Source organism: Lonchura striata, chromosome 11 (genome assembly GCF_046129695.1).
Source record: "Lonchura striata isolate bLonStr1 chromosome 11, bLonStr1.mat, whole genome shotgun sequence".
Lineage (NCBI taxonomy): Eukaryota > Metazoa > Chordata > Aves > Passeriformes > Estrildidae > Lonchura > Lonchura striata.
In genome coordinates, this window is record NC_134613.1 from 15,811,340 (window position 1) to 15,832,821 (window position 21,482).

General features: G+C 39.2%; 2 long non-coding RNA genes across 2 annotated transcripts; both read left to right on the top strand.

The window, feature by feature from the left end:
* The first annotated feature begins 557 nt into the window (after nucleotides 1-557).
* LOC110474180 (uncharacterized) lies at nucleotides 558-3,921 on the top strand. The gene is made up of 3 exons (XR_002466034.2): nucleotides 558-632; nucleotides 2,620-2,698; nucleotides 3,866-3,921. It is a non-coding gene; the product is annotated as an uncharacterized LOC110474180 (long non-coding RNA).
* A 96-nt stretch (nucleotides 3,922-4,017) lies between these two features.
* Nucleotides 4,018-14,543, top strand: LOC144246937 (uncharacterized). Its single transcript, XR_013340649.1, has 3 exons — nucleotides 4,018-4,087; nucleotides 10,677-10,834; nucleotides 14,505-14,543. It is a non-coding gene; the product is annotated as an uncharacterized LOC144246937 (long non-coding RNA).
* The last annotated feature ends 6,939 nt before the right edge of the window (nucleotides 14,544-21,482 follow it).

A 21,482-nucleotide genomic window follows, 5' to 3' on the forward strand; every position in this document is an offset into this window, starting at 1 on the left:
TCTCCCCTATAGTTGGGGTTTTAGTAGAAATCCTGCTGTGAAGATCAAGCGAGAGAAGATGGACCTCTAAAATATGACTGGCCTCAGAAGCCTTCCCGTTTTTGGTGGAAATGCAGTGCTTCAGTGTTTGCCAGAATGGATCATAATTCCAGTGTTTCAGAGATGTTTCCTCTTGGTAATTACTTGAACATGTCACTAATTCAGGTACTTTAGAATTCCTTTCATTTTCAGGATGTTGAGTTTGTAGTGCCAAGAAGATGCATTTTGGGCATCATTTTGGAATTATGGGCTGCTGAGAATGAGCTTGACAGAGGGGCTGCTCAGGACACACATCTGTGCCTACAACCAACATGCAGAACTGCACCTTCTGGAACAGAAAAAGAAATGGATCTACTTTTTGCAGTGAGAGCTGTTCTTGGCTTGATCCTCAGACAAAATTTAGGGTGTGATACTGTTATCTCCTGCCACAATCTAGACATAATCTACACTAAATTACTTTTAGTTCTATTTAATTTCTTACTGGTTCTCTTTTTTTGTCTGGTTTCTCTTTTGTATAAGCACTAAAGATGGTCCAGGTTGTGGATTACATGAGATGTAATGCATGTTACTGAACTCCACTACCATGAATTCAGGTAAGTGCTACTTAAGCACAAGTTTTGTTTATTTTTACTAAGAGAAATGCCTTTACTGAGAAACGAACTTATATTAATACTGTTTTCTAATGCCTCCATCTTTTTGAACACAATTGGAATTTACCCCTTTCCTAGATGTTTTTATTTTATTTTATCTAATGTTTTAATTTTTATACTGTTGTTAGGTTTATTGAGCTTCCAGTAAAGGATTTTTTTTTTAAATAATGATTTGAAGGTGTGGGGTTTTTTTTAAAGTATGGTCTTCGAGCCTACTTTTGCAACAACCTACTCAGTTGGGTTTGAATCAGATTGATTCAAAGCTCTCTGAAATCAATGGAAAACTTCCAGAAGATTTCATGAGCTTTGGCTGAGGCCTTTTTTGAGAGCATGAGAATGAAGGCATTTTTGGTTGTCACTGTTGCATTCTTAAATCTGAACAAGCAGAAAATTGGATTTATTACTAATAGAATCGGATCTACAAAAACAAAGGACCTGTAGTTCTCTACTGTAAGGGGTATATTTTGGCAAGATGTAGAGCAGGTAACTCTTACAATGTGAAAAATGTAGACAATTGGAATTAACTGCAACCAAATGTACCCTGGAAGAACAGCTGTAATTTATAATGCAGTCAGGAATGCACTACAGGCTCCTCAATCGATAAGCTAATGGGAAAAAAGCCTGCAATTAATTACAAATCAACTGGGTCAATATCCTTTTAATGAAAGATATGAAATTGCTAACATTTGGATGGAACTTCTTTGCCAAGTATATTTATAAACCTCATATAAAATATGATATTTATAAAAAGAATAAAAGCTCCTTTCCCTGTTAAAAGATGGCACTCTGAATGCCTGATTTCCTTTTGCTCTAAAAATTCAACTGAACTGGCTTTATTTCAACAAGTTTTCTACTGTGTATAAAGGAAGTGAAGTAATCTTTTACCTTTAATTCAAGACCTTACAGTGAAGCAGAAGAGCTATAAATAGAATTCCCAGGGTGATGCTGGCCATGACTTCATGGTCAAAACATCTGAAATGATGAAAGTTTGTGCCCAAATGGTTCTCTTAGTAGATGTCAGGACCTGAAGCATTCTGACTGTTGATCCTGGTAATCTAATATCTTGTTATATTTACAGAAATAGCCCCAGAAAGGGCAGCTAGGGCAGGAGGAGATGGGCTAATGCTGGCACTGGAAGGCAGCTTGTTGTCTGTGGGGTCTCTGCTTCAAAAAACTCTGGGCCTTTACAATTTGCTAAACTGGGAGTGCTACTTACCCAGAACCCTTTTCATCTGGCACTGATGATTTTTTCCATATATAATCTATAACATTTCTGCTTTTTCTTAAAAAGGTGGAGGATAATCATTGCCAAGGAGGAAATAATATTATTTAAATTGTGAATTTCTCTTTTTTTTAAGATAAATTTGTTTCATTACCTTCCTACATGCTTTTTATTGTCCTTTTTTGGGGGCAGTGGAAATCAGAGGATTGCATTGTAATTATATAACATTAATGACACTTAACTGAAGGGTAACTATTCTTGAACTGTAACATATTCACTGATAGTGGAGAATTTTTTTCAAGCAGGTGGACAAAATATCCTCGAAGAATATGACAGTAAAGGAAAAGGAGGACAAGTTTAGTAAAGGAAAAGGAGGATAAGTTTAGGGCTTTATTACTTCGTTTTTGCCCTTTACCATCACTACAGAGGCTGCTGGATTTAACCTTTATCATCATAGAATTTCAGAGATATTACTAGGTTTCCCAGATTGACTGAGGTTTCTGGGGTTGCTTGTTCACATAAAAAATATACCAGTCTCCTTTCTTGCAGAGAAGAGCAATTTATTTCAACACACAAACAAGGAAATCAAATTCTGCCCACACAGTGTTCCTGGGTCCACCATGGAAGTCCAAACCACAATATCCAGGGGAGTTGCTGAGATGTGATGTGTGAACAGCATCCCTTTGTTTTCTTCATCTTTTAAGGTAGGATGAAGCTGCACTTTCCAAGTTAGTGAAAGAAAATATGAACATGTGGAAAGAGGATCTGGAAGAGCACTTGGAAGTGGGTGAGCACTGGCCCATTGAAAGGGGGTCTTTACCCAACAGCAAATGTCTGGAGCAACCCCTAGCAGAAACTACAGGAAAAGGGATGGTTACTAACTTTATTGGACTTGCCTAATCCAGAAATACCTTGATGATGAATTTTTTGTTTCCACTTGCCAATTTTTATAAAATAAAAAAAAAAACCAAAACAAAAAACAAACAAACAAAAAAACAAACAAACAAAAAAAACAACCAAAAACAAAAACCAAAAAGCAAAAACTTCTGGAGCCCTTTTTTATTTACTGGTCAAATACTGATAAATCAATGTCTTTCATTTATCACAGAATCAGAGGATTTGCTAAGTTGGAAGGGACCCACAAGGCTCATCCAGCCCAGCTGCTGGCCCTGCACAGGACCACAGCACGTGCCTGGGAGCACTGTCTAAACACTTCTGGAGCTCTGTCAGGCTGGTGCTGTGACCACTTCCCTGGGGAGCCTGTCCAGTGCCCAAACACCCTCTGGGTGAAGAATATCTCTCTCATATCCAAGCTAAACTTCCCCTGGCACAGATTCAGACCACTCCCTCGCGTCCTGTCCCTGGTTACGTGAAGCAGAGATCAGAGCCTGTCCCTCCTCTCCCCCTCACAAGGAAGCTGTGACTGCACTGAGGTCTCCCCTCAGGCTCCTCTTGTCCAGGCTGAACAAACCAAGTGACCTCAGCTTCTCCTCATGTGGCTTCACCTCCAGACCCTTCACCACCTTCCTCACAGTCCTTTGGATACTCTCTAAGAGCCCAATGTCTTACATTGCAGTCAGAAAATCTGCACACAGTGCTGATGTTAAAATTCTAGCCCCATGTTGTAGACCATTGACTGCTGGTTTAAAAGACAAGAATTTTTGATACAAAAATCTAGTAAACTTTGAGTCTTACAGGCAGGGCAGGACACACAGTCAAACACACAGGTGAGGGATGCAGGATTGAGTGATTTTAGAGAGGAATGCTTGACAGCTTCCATCCAATGAAATGATGGTTTTTGACCACTGTCTTTGCACCTTCCATTGTAGCTCTGTCTTGGTGCTTTTACTGCCTGCAATGCTGCTATCCTCATGCCTGATGCTGAGAAATCTGTGCTGATGTCTGAGCAGCGTTGAGCTGCTCATGAATCTTTCTGTTGTCTCCTCCTTCCCAGATTGTATGGCTAAGACACAGTGTGCTCACCCACCCAAATGTTGGTCCCAAAGGACTGCAGTGAGGAGAGCCCTTCTGGAGTCTTGGCTGCTGTATGAGCTTCATGAAGCTTCGATGAAACATCTTCAATTTGGATTTCTTCTCAGGTAGCACATTGCTGAGCCAGGCTGTCTCTGGGGGAGGCTAGAAGCACTGAATCGCCACCAACTTGGCAATATTTTAGGTAAGCATGGTCTGTCTCAATGTGAATGACACCCTTGGCTCACAAAACACTTCTGCTACTTGGAACGAGAATGTGATCTGTTTCCAGTCCTCTCCACTCTTTCTTGTGACATGGTTTTTCTCAGCCTCTTCCAACAAATTGTAGGGAGTTTATAATATATCATAAAACATAGATATGTCAGTGTATTGTAATATGTTCATTAGTATAAAGGTAGAAAGGAAGAAAATCATGACAACTGCTCATGATTCCATCAAAGAAGTCAATTTTTGGGTGAAAATTATATAATGATGGTTGTTTGTTATCACAGCAACTAGAAATTCCTATGCTATTTGACCCTTTCAGTATATTTTATATACATCCCAGAAGCTGTCATGCCAATTACTTTTCACCTCCAGGCTTTTAGTACTTGATCATTTCATCTTTCATCTTTCTGGAGACTGAGTTCTGATTTGAGTTCCTATTTCTCATTTGCAGTGACAGGGAAAAATATTGGTCAGCCTCACTTGGAAGTGGAATTCATTATATAAATGTCCAAGCTGTTCCTTTATTATTTAATTTTTATATATTATATAAATGTCCATAGGCTCCTTAAAAAAAAAAAAAACCAAAAAACAAAATAGAACATTTTAGAAAATTCCCAAGTGAATGAATGAATGGCTGATACTATTTTAATAAAAGATAATATTAGCACAACACTGACACATATATCATTGGTTTAGTCAAAATGTTAGTAGCATCACTGGTGATGATACAGACACATGCAAATTACCAGAGAAAATGTCTGAATTTCACATCTATAGACACAGCACTGCAAAGCTATTGCTCTTCTTTCAATCACATTCCACCTGCTCAGGCAGCTGCAGATAGATTAGAAATGCTGATGAAAGCTGTACAAGAAATTCTGTTACTGTGACAGTAGCTGATTCCCCTTCTACCTGCAGAAGCACAACCTTTTTTTTTGTCTGCATTTGCATCATTATATATTCAAAATAAATTGAACACATGATATCTGCATTATTAAGAATATATTTTTTATTAAGCTACAGAAAATGATTGGCACTGAAATTCCTTTTCACATACCATTCAAGAGGTTAAATCTTTTGAGAACTAAAACACAAAACAAACACAACCAAGAAAATCCCAATCAAGCAAAACCTACAACAGTTTTACATAGAGATAGCTGCATTTCTGGTCAGCTAAAGAATGCTGCCTCCACAATTCTATTGTAGGCCATGCTTCATTTCTTTTGACTTTCTCTTCAGTTAATAATTGGGTTTCCTAAATGCAAATGCATTATGACAATAATAAGGTTTTAATTTAAATTTAAATGCATTCCTTAGTGTATCCAGTCAAGCTGTCTTCCTTCCTTCCTTCTGATGTGGCTTTTTGGGGGAAAGTGAATGCAATTCCATAGAATTTTTTTCTGTTTTTGTCATTGTTTAGTCAGTCATTCTTTCAGAGACAGACTTTAAACCTTTTACTGTCATTGGCATGGTAAGGCTGCTGTCATTGACTGGTCTCATGGTGTAAGTGGCAGTGGAAAAGGCTCATGGAATAATGAATTTGTGATTCTGCACAGAAGAGCCGGGAGAGCTGGGAAGGGAAGACATCTTGAAAAATATGAAGCTTGAGGTAATTTCTTGTCTTATGCTGTATGTTGCTATTTCAAGAAATAGCAGTGATCAGTTGTTTAAAAGAGTAAAAGGGAAGAAAATATTTATCCCAGTATTGAAGGCTTCTTGTGCTTGTTTATTTTGACAACTAAAATTCTGTGACGTACTACAGTGCTGTCCTTCAATAGCTGAACAGCTGACAAAATAGAAAACCAGTCAAAGCAGCTTCCATGCTGGGCTAGTTCTCACCATACAGGCATGTTCTTTCATCTAGGTAGTACAACATTTTTCTTTCACATGGCTGGAGCAGGGCTAATCTATAGTTTGTATGGCCCTTTTTCTGTTGTGTGTTATTTCCAGCAAGAGGGATGACTTTGCTTAATGTCAGCTGCCAACACAAGAAGTCAGACTCTGGACAGCAACAAGTCTCTGCCAGAAATATCTGCTGTGTGGGGAAGGCAAGAAGTGGGGAGTGTCTCACGTGTGTTGCTTATATCCAATGGCCTGAGTTCAAATAAATAATGAAATCACATTTCTTGCTTTGATCTCCAAGTGTGCTGTTACTTTGTTCCATCACCTTGCTCAATTCAGTTCAATTTACCTGTTTGTAAAAGGTGTTCCATAATATTTGCTTCATTTATGGTGATTAAATCCTCTGTTATTAGTTTAGATCCACTCTTTCTTCTTGTTACCTTATACATCATAGGAAATCAAATTTTCTCCTTTGGAGGAAGTATTGCCTTCATACATAAGGTAAACAGAGTAGCACAAAATTCTAAGATGAATTAGAGGAAGCTGGGAACACAGAAAATAACATGGATATTCTTTGCTAAGAAAGGTGGAGGTGTTAGATGTTGAGCCAATACCTGGAAATTCATCAATACCTGGGTTATCTGCTCTTTCTTCTAAAGGGGCTAACCTGATTTTTTTAACAATTTATTAAAGCATTTTAGGAAATACTTGAAAGTGTCCAAAATAATTATATAAAGCACTTGTCTTTTGTGTGACCTGTACAAAGTGAGCCATAAGAAACAATTCCTGGTGAGAGTGGGTTTTTTTAAACATGCATTCTATCAAATTGACAAATGAAAATCTTTGGTTTTTAAATTAAAAGAGCAGCCAATTTGTAATGAATTTTAATATAGACTAGCTCCTGACCTTTCCTCCTTGCATGTCCTCACATAATTTCTGTAATTGGTTTTAGCAGTTATGTACATTTATTTAAATGCTGTATCTGGAATAAAATACTTTTTTTGATTCAAAGGAGCACTTTTTGTATAAAAATGTATTTTTTGTAGAAAAATACAGACGTTCCTGATGTTAAGCCAGCCCATAACAAAGCTCAGTTGTTTGGCTCTTATGAGACAGCAATGTAACACTGGTACACATGGGTTGCTTGAAACCAGCTACTGAAAGGTGCATTTCACACAATATTTTCCTGGATTTTTAAAAACTATTTTAGCATTCTGACACAGTGCCTCATTGGTATAAACTGCTGCCAACAGTAGATACAAATTTAGTGTGTCCCCAGCCTGCTTTGTGAAATTATGGCACAACATTTTGAAACGACGCCAGTTTAGGATACAAGGAAAAGTGCTGCTAGCTCTTGGCTTGCTACTGTAAATGTAGAACATTAAAATGATGATTAATGGGATGATGGAATTCAGTCCTGCCCAGGAAGACCTAAGAGGGAAAGGAGACAGAAATAGGTATCACAGTCCTGGCACTTGATTTGTTTTCTGGGAACCTGATTTTCCTCTACCTGAAATCTGCAAGAAGTTAGGAAAAATCAATAGCACTTGATTGTGAGACTTGGGAAGCAAGGAGAGCTCTGGGTTGTGCTGACATGGGATAATTTTCATTTGGTGCTATTTTGCTTGCACTCTCATTTCTCCTCTGCCAAATTCACTTTGCTTCGGCACTGTTTGTGACCTCTTCATCTAACTTCCTTCTGGGGTTTGTTAGTTATTTTCCTTCATTACCATCATCATCTAACCCAAGTGCTTGAACACACATCCTTCTCCAAAGGTAGGAATCAGAATTCAAATCCAGGAGAAAGTGCTTGGACAGCATTAACAGCTGAATCCCAGCTGGGCAAAAGTTACCAACTGAAGAGTTGATCACCACTCTTTCCCCAGTTTTTTAGCATAATTATGTGGCAGCTTGGAGACCTCTTATGTCACAGGGGGAGAGGAGAGAGAAGGAAAAGAAACCTCTTGAGAGCTCCACTTTAATGTCTGGAAAGCTGTGCTTACTCTTATTTTGTCCCTGTAACTATTTAATCCTCCTTCCTAATGCCTCTGTTGCTGCCACTTGCCTTCCTCAGCTGTAAAACAGCAACAGCACATCTGCTACCTGATGCTGAAGTGATTCTTGGTTTGAAATTCCTCTGAACACACAAAGAATGAGGATTGCTTATCTGTTATTTCTTATCTATTATTATCCTAGGAAGATTCCACCATGGGCATTAATTTTAATTGCTCCATATGTTTATTCATCAGAAATCCTCTCTCCCTTGTAGTTTGGAAATGTGGATGTATCTGAATGGCATACAAGCAAATTCTGACTAGGGAAATGCTGATATGGACTGAAGGTATATTGATTTGTCCCTTTAGTGCAATATTTATGACAGGTGATGTCAAGGGAAGAGAACAGTTATGTCACTTATGCAGAATAGCCTTCAACAGAGAAAAAATTTTCACCAGAACTGCCAGAAATACTCACAATTTCATTTTGATCCCACTGAGGTAACTTAATCCTTCTGTATCTGGTACTTTTTGTTTTGTGGTTGTGTTACAGCTTTGCAACAAAATTGAAAAGAAATAAGTATTGTGCTTGAGGTGAATTTCATATCACTAAATTGAAGCATATAATTTCCTTAAAAAAGTTAACATGGTAAGAGATTTAAAATGTGTGTTAATTTTAATAGATACAAATTACTGTAATCACATCAAGAGATAAATTCCTATAATCATGTCCCCTTAAATCTTTCAGTGATTATAATGCCCATGTATCAGTGTTGTGTTTCTAACAAGATATTAATTTCTTGTCCTGTGTGATCTTTAATGGGTATAACCCTGTATGTTAGAGCCCATTGCTCTTGGATGGGATAACTATATTTTTCAGTGGCAAAAAACAAGATGGGCAAAGGCAAGAGAAATTACAGTAGGTGGATGTGCAAATAGGACAACTCTGAGTCTATCCTGTCCTCTCTGCTGGAGTTCCAGGTCATCCCTCCTCCTGTTTTGGAAACAGCTGCAGTGATGGCACAGGGACACTGGAATCCCAGGAGGAATCCAATGCCAACATTGACTTCTCCCAGTTTAATGAACAGGGGTGTGGGGAAGGGAAAATCTCTCAGCCTGGAGGGCCCTGAGGTCTGTGTGATTACAAGGAGGTTTTGGTTTTTTTCCTCCATTGCTGTAGAAGCATCCTGGAATTCAGCAGCACACACACTACCCAGGGATCCTCTGCAGAGAGACCTGTGCCCACGTTACTGTGGGTATTTATAATGACAAAAGAAAAAATCTACGACAGTGGAAAGCATTGGGGGTTTTTTTCTGCAAATTTAAGAGTAAAATACTATACTATTTAGCTCCTGTTTTCATCAAAATCCATGTGGAATTCTGTAAACCAGAACAAGTAAAAGGAATCTGTTTTGTAACATTTTTGGTATGGGAAAGGAAAGATGAACTGTTTTGCACTTGAAGTTTCTGCAGCATAATCAGAGGGACATTTGTAATTTATAGATGTTTCCTGTGTAAGGGATTTTTTTCCCCTCTTTCTTTTGGGTCAATTTTCAGGGGAAAATTTTTGAAAAAAAGGAAGTGACTTTCAAACTTCTGATTTACTTTTCATCAAATCCTTGCTTGATAACAGCTTTGGCAACCTGTAATTTAAATAACTGTACTTTTGAGAAATATATTGTCCAATTAATAGGGTTAATTACTTCCTTACTCTTAATGACTGGGACTGTTCATTGAGAATAAATATGCAAATAATGTTATTACCATGGAGCAGAATTAATAGCTTCTAACGGCTTAGGACCTGTGAACAATAATGCCCATGAGGAACTCCTTAAAAAAATAGTCCTGGTAAACTCAACAGCATGTGGTAAAATTACTCATACCAGTGAGTGTTTAAGAGGAAAATGTCATTGTTACTCTCCCACATTCCTCCATGAAAGAAAGCCAGCACATGAACATCAGAAGGCATTTTTGGTCTACTATGTCCCAAATAAGGATTTAATCTAGACTAAACAACTGTTTTGAGTATTTGCTGTAACTATTATTGAAAATGTTTTGAATTTTTCTATTCACTTTCTAGCTTTTGGTTCTTGATTTAAATCATCTGTAGTGTTCCTACTTCCTACAAGTGTTCACTTGGTGTTTAATGTTTAGAATGTCTGTTTAATACACTTTAATAACCTCTACAGTTCAGCTGCATTTTACTTAAAAAGCATTCATTACTCTAATAATTTTTGGAATGAGTGATTCATCAAAGAAGCTAAAATAGCTCAATCTTGTGTCCTGCTAACAAGACACAAGTTATTTGTTTAATTGTAAGTGCATATTCAAAGCATTTACAATTAGTTGTAGCATAGTTATGAAAGAAATACTGTCTAGAAGAAGCTGTCATTTCTGTCTGACATGAGGTTACTTCAAAAGACACAATTCCCCTGGAGGTACTGAAGTCATACAATTACACTTTTTGTTTGTTTACTATAATTAGTGTGTTTTGGTAAAGGTTTTTCATGGAGAAATGAAAACTAGCTGATAAAACAGCTATTTTCCTGAACCAGGTAATAAAACTGATCAAAATAGACCTGTGAGTCTGGGAGCAGGTCAAAATTTCCTATGGTGATTTTTAGGGGGTTTCATTGTTTGGGTTTATTTGGTTTGTTGTTGTTTTTTTTTTTCCTACCATATAATCCTTGATCCTAAAGATAATAAAATAACTACCTGCTTTTCTTTTAGGCTGATTGTGAGTCAAGTCTGTGTCTGCTGAGGAAGTTAACTGATGCACCCTCTAATGAAGCCTCTGCAGCACCTTCCTCCTACACAAATGGGCTGGTGGATTCCTGGCTGTGTTCCTGTGGTCGCCAGTGCAACTGTGGGACCCATCTGAGTGACAGGTACTTACATCCATTTGGAATTTGTAATCACAGCTTAACACTTGTCAGCTTCAAAGTATACACTGCAGGGAAATCAGTGGCACATCATGTGATGCAGCAGTTGTAGGGCTGCAAAGAAAACAGATTGTTTGATTATTTTTTTTCTTCCATGGCTAAGGTTAACTGTCTGGACAGCTGCGAGTGGAGCCTTCAAGGCACGCTGCTTTATCTGATTGGTCTCAGTCTTGATCTGGCACATGAAAGGAAATGTGAGGAAGTTTCCAGCAGAGATCATTTTGCAAGTCCAAAGATAAGGGCAAGGTCAGGTTCACTTGTGTTTCCACAGTATCTGGTTACCAACACCCCCCCAAGTGCCACGCAGACAACAGGAGTTTAGTCTGCACCTTCAGCAGATATGCCTTGCTGGAGTATTTTTCATGTTCTGTTTGCCAGCATCAAAAAGACCCACCACAGTAAAGCAAGAGCTATTGCCTTTCTCAAAAGGTGACTTTTCCTTCTAGGGACTAAACACGTGGTGATTTAATCCAAGTTTTGATGTGTAACTTGCACAGGTGTTGCCAGCCTCTCCCCCTGCAGGGAAATGTTTGTGTTTAGTTAAGGAGTGAGTCGTCATTACCTGTGTTACATTATTTTAGCCCATAAGGTTTCTCCTGTAGGAAACTAGCATTTCTTCCATGCCTTCAGAAATTTGGGACTTACTGCAGGAATATATGAGGTGGGAAAATAGAGCTGCTTCTTTTTATTTTAACTTATTTTGTTAACAGTGTCCTTTATGGTTATTGTGACTAGTGTGTGACATTTGAAGCTGTGGCCTGAGGGTGGAAGGAGCTGTCTCTGCCCCATGAGGCTCACCAAAAACATTTCCTGAGTTATGGATGAGCATTGCCTTACAAAACCCAACCCTACACACTGCCCTCCCTCTGAAAGCTGTTCCAGTCTCAGTGCTGGCTCCTCAATTTTTAAAAGTTTATCTTAATTCCACCAAATTCTAACTGTCTCAAGGCATTTCTCTGCTTTTCTGTTCTGTTTTCTAATTTTTTCCTAATACCATGAAACCATGTTTAATGTCATGTAGTGCTGTCTTCCAGGGAGAGCTGAACTCCATACAAATTTATCCCGATCAATCAGTGTCCAATCTCTTGGTGAGATTTCCTAACTACTTTTTAATTTCTTAATTATGTATATTGTTATGCTGCAATGCTTTATGGCTTTATGTAATCAGTTTTTCTTACAGCAGAGCTGTTGGTTAGCGGTGCACTTCAGTAAAAACCACAATTCAATTTTTTCTCTTGGCTGTTGCTACAAGCAGTAAATTCTGTGGTTAAAGGAAAGAGTATATTGAGTGAGCCTGTGCACATTCTCCATTCAGTCACCTGAAATGCTGTTTTGTGTATGCTGTACATGAGGAACAGGTCTGCACACTTGTGACTGCAGTGTAAAGTGTAGCTCTCCACATCTTCCACAGAGAAGCAGAAGCTGTGAGGGGTTTTCTGTCCCCTTTTCCCTTTTTTTTGGTGGGTTTGTTTTGGTTTTTTTTTTTGAGGTCTGCATTTTTCTTCATTTCAAAAAGGAAAGTTGTCACCCCCCAACTTAAAAATCCATGCAGTCAAATAAGTTGGGCTTCTTTCATGAAAATGTTTGCTCTACCATGAAAACAGAAGATTACAAATTGGCTGTAGAATATCTTAATAGCTCTCATGTAAATTATTCTACCACTCACATCAATAAGCACAGTCAGTACACTGGGTAGAGAGATGCCTTTGTAAATCTTTTTGGGATTTGTTTTCAGAGAGACAATTACAGTGGTGCAAACTATAATATAATAGTGAAATTAAGGTGAAGTGAATGATGTGCTGCTACACAAAGCTTGAAAAGATAGAGCACTGATCTGTTAAAAATGACTTACGGTTTTATTTTGTTGTAAATCCTCCAAGATTCTAGTCTGTTTTGGATTTTGGAATGGGTGGGGGGTAGTATTTCTTTTGTCTTCGGAAAAGCATCGTTTATAATTAAGGAGGCACCGTCCTGGGATGCTCTGGTCACTTGGATGGTTTTTAGGGAGAGCTGTGTGCAAGCTGGCACTAAATTAAACCCTCAGTCCAAATCCCCACTGTGCTCTGAGAGGAGGCTCATACCAAAAGGAGCATGTCATGTCCTCATGTCTCCTTTGCTGACATTATTAAGGGCTGGGATGATTTCCTGGGCAATAATGATGGGTCCATGTCCAGCTGTCCTGCAGCAATCAAACCAGAAGTGCCTTCCCTGGGAGCAATGTGCCCAAAGGTTCAGGGCTAGGTGTTAGGGCAATTCCTGCACCATTTTTATCACTTCCTTCATTTACAAATTCTAACTGTCTCAAGGCATTTCTCTGCTTTTCTGTTTTGTTTTCATTATTCTTTCCCAATACCATGAAACCATGTTTAACGTCACGTAGTGCTTTCTTCCAGGGAGAGCTGAACTCCATACAAATTTATCTTGATCAATCTGTGTCCAATCTGTTACTGGCTTGATCAGATAGAAATGGATGATATTAGTAAAGCTGGCACATTGCTCCTAACCTTTTCCTGATATTCAATACTTGAAAATACCAAAGATCTAAATTTAAAGAAGATCTATAAAATCACTGTCCCCTTTCCAAGAGATATATAATATGTATCTCATGTCTCTAAAAGTCCTAATTTGAAAGCATGTGTTTATTCCCATTTAATGTCTAGGGTAAGACATATTCCCCCAAAGTACACCCCTAGCTTTCAACTTTTCCTCATTATTTTTTATGTTTTTAAAATAAATGTAACATGCATTTGCCTTTTAGTGAACCTGTCCTTCCTTTTCAAAGCAGTGATGTTTTATTATTGACTTTCAAAGAGCAAATCAATCCCACTAAACTGCCACACTTTTTATCCTAATTATTTTTTCAATTGCTGTGTTTCTTATTCTACATCTGAATTAGTATAACTTTGGTTTTTTTCTTTAAACATAACATTAATACTTATTTATGTCTTTTTACTTTCCAGCTTTATGAAGGCATTATTGACTCTCACCTTTGTAAATTTCTGCCCTCAAATGTTTGCAATAAACACACAATTTTGCTGCTATCGTTAGCAGCCATTAGCCATAAATTAGCTGCTTCATTTCAAGTTTAACTTCCATTTCTCCTAAAGTACCATCAAGAATCCTTCTCTCCTGGCCAGCCTTACACTGGTGCAGTAAGGAGATCAATTTCAAAATTGAAATATGTATTTTCTTCCTTTTTCTTGGCTAGTGGAAATCCTTTGGATATTTCTGACAGTGTATGCCCTCTGGAATGTCTCTGCTAAAATACCCAGACATTCCAAGACGTTGGTGGCAAGATCCTGAATCATAACCGTAGTAAATTTCTGGTGGGTGTTGCTGCCTTTTTAGATCTCCGTGGGAGATCCTACCTTTAATCCAAGCAGACTCTGCTGTCCTGACTGTGACTGAGCACGTGAAGAGCCAATTGCCCAGTAAAACAATTTATTTCAGTGATGTCTTCATGTGACCTAATTCTGAGGTGACAACAAGGAGAATCTGGCTAGATATGGGCTCTTATTTTGGTCCTCAGATAAATATGGCAAGTGTGCTGTAAGCATAGGATGGACTAGATGAAAGGCAACGCTGTTTGTGTTTCTCTGATAATCTGCATTTTTAGGGTCTTCACTCAGCTGTTTGAGTTTGAAAAGCAAAGACAGCCAAAAGGAGATTGTTTTGGAGAGAAGTGATAGCCAATCTGGGACAGCAGTCAAGAAAACCTCAGTGGTGCCACGATTCAATTACAAAGAGGTAAAAAAAGTTCTGACAAGGTCTTCCATGTGAACGAAATTTATATTTTAGAAATTCTGCATGTTCTGTTGTTGATTTGTAATTGATATTCAGCATCCACACATGTTTATACCAGGTGAAGAGCAGAGGCTGCCTAGGTCCCCTGGGAAAGCCCCCTGCACAGCAGGTGCAGCACCTTTACCTCCCTGTAATCAGAATTTCCAGCCCTTTCCTCTCAAGTCCGTGTGGGTTTCGCACGTGCTGATATTTGTGCTACAGCTGTGTATCTTTTCCCAAGGTTTGGGAAGAGAAGTGTTAGCAGCTTCTCACTGGAACAGGAGTGATACTTCTCTGAGTTGGCAAGGTGGTCTCAAAGCTGCAGAATAAGATTTAAAAGTTTTGGTCAAAGGGAGAGGCCAGAGCAATATTAAGTCATCTTAGAAGATTTGACTTTAGTTACAGAGACCTGCTACCCTCAAACACATTGGGAAACCACATTGATAAGCTTTGTCAGGGTCAGTCTGTGGGAAGGTGCTGTAACATAGGCTGCTTCAAAAATCCAAATGTTTTGTTCTCTGATTTTTATTTTTTTTCCTGCATTCTACCCAAATTAATAACTTCTTTGATAAAGTTGCTCCTGATTTACACACAAATGTGCCAGTCCCCTTCTGTTCCTATCTTAGAAGAAGCATGAGATGAAGTTTTTTTTAACTAAAAACTCACTCAGTTTTTAGTAAAACACAATAATTATTTTTAAATAAAAAATAGACTCAGTCTAAGGATCTTACATTTTGAAAGGAACCATTTAAAAAACCAAAGACAGATGATCTCTTGTATCCATAATTTCTTCTTATAAAATGCAATTTGAATTATTCTCAGTGGGTTCAGAATATCTTTTTTTTCTAGGCATGAGCCAAATTTTTTCCCTCCAGCCTACAGAGGAATAAACACTAGATAATAAATGCTTGATGCATAATTTGTTGCTCACTGTGAAATGCCTCTTAAATGTTCTGTTTACATTGTTTACATGTGCATATATTGCAAGCTAACAATAATACAAGCTATATTGAAAACTCATGTATGTTATTCAGGAATTGACAGAAAAATTTTAAGAAGGCAAATTTCCTAGCAAATGAATCCTTCAATATTTCAGTGTATGCTACAATCAAGGCCAGTAGGAAGGATCAAATGCAGTGGCTCTGTACTGGTTTTAGGACAGCTGTCTGTGCTCTGAAGGCTGCTACACATCCATATCTGTCCTCCTGCTTTTACAAGTTGTACAATCCCAACGTTGATGCTGTACTTGACTTTTCCATTTTAATAAGAGGTAAATGTATTTTTAAACAGTGATTGTGTTCAAGGTTCTTCTATTTAAAGGTTTGTTTTTTTTCTCTTCTCTGAAAGGGCATTCTGGCCTCTGATTTATCCAGGTCCTGGAAGCTTAAAGCTAAACGTTCCAATGAGGGTGGTTTAGGTGGATCTGGACTCTCAGGAGAGACATTCAGGTGCGTTTCATGTTCAGCAGTAAGGAAGGGACACAAAACTCATGTCTCTAAGCCAATGGAGCCAACAGGCTCTTCCTCAGCAGCCTTGCATGGGCTGACTTCTGAGGGGGGTAAGGATGAATCCTGGGGTTGGTCTTTTTGGTGACAACAGAAACAAATATTGGGAAAATTAATTTACTCTATTTCCTCCTGGGTCATTCTTACACCTCTAAAGGAAGCTGGAGGAAATCCATACATAAAAAATCTGCCAAGGGATATTTAAAAAAGACAACATCTGACTTGAAGTCCCTGAGCCAGAAATTGCTGGGACTTGGGAGAGGACACCTGAGGAAGTGTTGATTACTCTCCTATTACAGTCTTCTGTGTTTATCTTTTATCACACAAGATCATTTGTCTTCAACTAGTACAGCTGTCTGTATGTCCTACAACTCAGGTTTACATGGATTTATTGATACATAGTGGACATTCACATGTCCATTTTAACTACTGTGTGGTGCAGTTCTTCCACAATCCTCTTTAGAGCCAAAGGGGAGAAAAATATTCACATAGAAGGTGTTTCAGAGAAACCTTGGGTTCTCTTTGTCCAGGTAATCCTCTCTGCAACGACATCCGAGGGAGATAAAACAGCTGAGCTGGCTGATATAAACTGCATGTTGTTGTGTGGTTTTCTCACCACCACTGGATGTACCCCCTTGACACCATGCATGCACAATCTGTGGCCAAGTCCTGTGTAATGAAAATTCATTTTGTGATGCTTCAAAATACCACGTCAGCTTTAACAGCTAGTAACAATCATAATGCAATTACTCTGTTTCATGGCTACCAGGAGAACGTGACACAAAGGGGCTTTTTGTTGGGGGGTGTGTGGCTTTTTTATCTCCGTTAAGCTGCAGTGTAAAGTTTGCTGTATGAGGGGCATCTCCTGAACCTCCTGGTGCTCAGCAGGGTGGACGGGCAGCTCTTTGTCCCTGTGAGCAGCTGCCATCCTGGTGGCTTCACCTTTGCTGCCTGCAGAGAGCCCAGCAGAGGGACAGCAGGCAAAGATTCACCCGAGCAGGGTGGGGTGGAGTGAGGAGGAGTGAGGTCCCACAGTTTGGCAGCTCTGCTGTAAATGTTTGTGACAGAAATTGCCCCTTGAGCTGTGCTGGAGCTGCCACTGATCCTGGTCCCATGGGCCCCCAGCCCCGCCTGTTTTCTCACTTTATGAGAGAGAAGCAGTAGAATAACAAAAGAAAATTTCTGACACTTTTCACTGGTTTTCTCCCCCCTCTCTCTTTGTCTGGGATTATGCTGAATATAACTTAAGCCCTAGTGCCCTCTTCTGATCTTGAAATAGGTGTCAGTTCTCAGCACACCTGTCCCTGCAGCTCCTGCCCAGCAGCCAATTGTTTGAAGTTAGGCAAGCATTTGGGGACACAGATATTTTAATTTGTAATCAGCTTTAAAGCTTTAAAGCTTTCAACATTTGCTCTGATCAGAAACAGCAGCTTAAGCATAAATTAGCCTTTTCTAGTTAAAAAAATAATATTTTTTTTGTCTCCTGGCAGGCGCAGTAGACTTGATGTGAAGTCCACAGAAGTGAAGGGATAAACCCTTATCAGCTCTGGCCCAGCCCTTCACACAGCAGGCAGAATCACTTAGGCTGAAAGAGGTAAACTGTTACAAGATCTTCAAGGAACAAAGACTGATTAAGGATAATCTTGTAGAAAATGTTACCTTTTTTTGTATGTATTTAACATGGCAAATTACTGGTATGTGATAATTGTACAACTCCTTGGCTTTTCAGCGCTAGTAACCCAAATTTAGTTTGTGTCCTTATATCTGGACATATGTAATGTATATTAGGTATATCTCTGACACTCAGCTGCAGACTGTATGAATTAGTTCATTCATCATTTCCAGGCTGCCACCTCTGGGATGGAAGGCAGCAGCTGGCAGGGAGCACACAGCAGTTCTGCACAGCAGCCTCAAAGCCAAGCCAGAAACCCAGCACCCTGCTTGTGTTGTAGGGTGGTTCCACGCACAGCAGGGAACTAGAAACCTCCTCTTTACAGAAACACACGTTTGCTTTCTAAAATCATATTTTTCACTGATAGCCATTGAAAAAAAAATACAATATTTGCCCATAAGGCATATGATATATCCCAAGTATGCTAAATGTTGCTAAATCTTCTAACACTTAAATTTACTGCAAAATAAGGTTATGAATTAATTTTCACAGTCCTGGCTTTCCTAAACTGTGGCTGTTTGCTTATGTTTTAAGCAGATAATATTCTGCAAACTGAGAGCTGTGAAACTGCAAATAAACATTCTCTACTGACCAAACTACTTGTTAATTTTAGATGGGAATTTTTGAGAGACTGATGGGCAGATTAACACTAAAGGCCTCTCTAGCAAATGGTTTAACAACATATTAAGCAACAAAAGGGATATTTATAGCTCTTTGCTGGAATATGAGTTTTCCAGCTCTCTATTGCCATCTTGAGTCCCTGACTGCCTTACACAGAAAAAACAAATTGGGGCGTAACACCGACAGAGACAAAGGGAAAATTCATTTCCAGTCCTGATGACCAGAGCCTTCTCCAGTTACCAGGTGAAAGTCATCAAGTGCCAGAGAAACAACATTATTTACTTCAATAGGGATTATACACACTGTGGCACACACAGGGCGAGCTGAAGGAAATGCCAGGGCAGCGTGATGTTAGTGCAAATTTGTTCTAAGGGCTTGCAGAATGAGGTTCTTGGGAAGCAGCTGAGCTTAGGGCCCATGGGGAATTCTTGGGCATGTGCATCCTGCAGACACCTCTGGCTGTCAGAGGAGATAGTAAGAGTTTAGAGTGTATTTGCAGGTGGACTGTAAAATTCTGAAAGGACTATTCTTCCTCCTTTGTAGAGGTTTTGATACCATTCTCTTTGTCCTATAATTGCCCTTCATAAATTTCTCACCTTCCTCTGAGAATCACTAAGGTGGGAACTGCAGTACCTGATCCATCCTATGATATTTTAGTATGTAGTTACTACATACTAAAGAAAACCTATGGATTTCCAAGTTACTTGGTATAGGTGCCATGAAAAGAAGCCTGAGGCCTTTCCTGTGTAGGCATTTTTCTAACAATTCCTGCTTTCTACCTCATAATGTTTAGACTCATTTTTATTGGTTTATAACTTTCAGAAGTCCTTCTTTTTATTGTTATTATTCCCTATTCTCTCCCACTGCCCTATTTCTCGTTTGGAAGCAGTGTTTTCAGCCAGTATTCAGAGCTCAGTATTTTATGAGTAATGAGTGCCCAGGCAGAGGGAATACATTGTGGGATCACTGTTACTAACTGAATTCTTGGTAGGGGGATCTCTTCCCCTCCACTGAGTGCTTGACATAGACTGAAAACAAGTTGCTAAAACTTGCTTCTAATAAATCTACTGCCCATAGCCTTTAGAGTCTTAAGTGTATTTGGGCATAATATCAGCAATCACAAGTACTTTCCTCTTCCAAACAAACGATACTGTTTGAAGGTGCCATTAAAACTCCTTTTTAATAAATCTCAGAGTAGCAGCTGACACTAACACAGTTTGCATTGTACTGGCACAGGGGTAGATTAAACCCTGATGAAGACAGCCTGAGCTGGATTTTTCCCCCTGCTTGCTGCTGCTGTTGCAAATATTGCAAATATTGGTCCTCCCTCCCTCTTGGCTTGTCCTGGGGGTTTCTGCAGTGCCAGGCTGGTCAAAGGGCTCCTGGACCCCCTGCCCGGGGCTGGGCTGAGATGCAGGTGCCATTTCTCAGTGCCCAAATGCAAGTGAAACTCTGAAGGTGTCAGTCCTCTGGGCTGTTGCTCCATAGAATAATTGGCACAAAGGAAAACTGAATGTTTTGCGAATATTTTGTGCTGGCTGCATCTGAACAGATGGGTGTCTCCTCAGACCCCTGGGAACCTCAGGTCTTGTGGTTTTGTGCTCACTTCAGAGTTGCTATTCCCTCCTAGGATCTGGGTGGTTCCTCAGGTGTTGGTAATGTATCAGCCTTAGCATTTCTTCATTTATTGGATTGTGCCTTCTGTACTCTGCTGGCAATAGCCTTCCAAAGAGGTACTTTGGCACACCCATCCTGGGCTCCCAGCATTCATAGAGCTGATTATTTTTAATAACATTCTTGGAATAATCTCTTATATTTGCATTTGTATTGATGTCATCACATTGCTGCAGTTCTGTCTTCAATACTCCTTTTTTATATATTTCCTGCAAGTGCCACATTAAATGATCATGGGATTCTTGGAAAAGCAATAGGAAATTATATAATGGTGCCCACAAGTCTGTGTATTGACTTTTCCACAGACTTGCTGGTCTCTGAGCCTAAAAATTGTTGGTAAAACAAAGATATTTGATCTTATTTTCTGTTCTTGATTATTTTTACTGTCTGAGAAGTCCTGGTCTTTTGCTGTCCTATTATGAAAAAACAAAGATCATAAAAAGAGCTAATTATAGAGATAATTGTGGGTTTGATTATAGGGGTACTTGTTGAATTTAGTTGCTTTATATTCTTAAATAACTATCAGCAGGAATTCAGATGGACACACTTTGTCATCTAAAAGCAAGCTACAAATGGCACTGAGACAAGCAGAAATGTCTGTAATAGAATCATAGCTCTGGTACAAAACTTGAAGGACATTGAAAGAAATAACTGCTTTTTCAGTCTACTTCAGTACATTCAAACCATAAAGCATAACCTATAAAAATGGAGAAAGCTACAGGGAAAACTGTTGTCTGTGGAATTGTTTCTCAGTAACCTTACACAGGTCATAAGCTGTGGAGGACAAGGAAAAGGTTCCTGTGGAAAATTGTAGAAAAACACCTGATGCCAATGTCATGGAAACAAGAATAGCTGTAAGGCCTGGGCTTTTGGCCATGTCTAAGGGGTTGTCAAAATATTCATGGAATGTTTTGAACATTTATAGCTGAGAATTCAAAAATCTTTCTCTTTTTTGGCCTGAAAATAGCTTTGCTTCTGAAGATACAGTGACTCTGGTTTGTGGTGATTTTACCAAATAACTTTACCCTCTTATGGGTTCAGTCTTTATCTGAGGGATAATATATCCCCCAGATGCTGGAAATAAACAACATATTACATTGCTTACAGCCTTCCAGTCTCATTTGGATAATTCCTTCAGTAAATTCCCTTCTCATCCGGGATGATTCCTTGATTGATTTCCCAGGCCCAGTTGGGTTTCCAGCAGATTCCTTTGGAAGTCTCATCTCTGGGTGTGCCCCATCCATGGTCAGTGTGGCACTGCGGGGTGGTGGCACTGCCCCAGAGCTGCCTGTCCCTTGTGCCCTGCTGCCAGCAGTGCCTGCCAGGAGCCCTGGCGCTA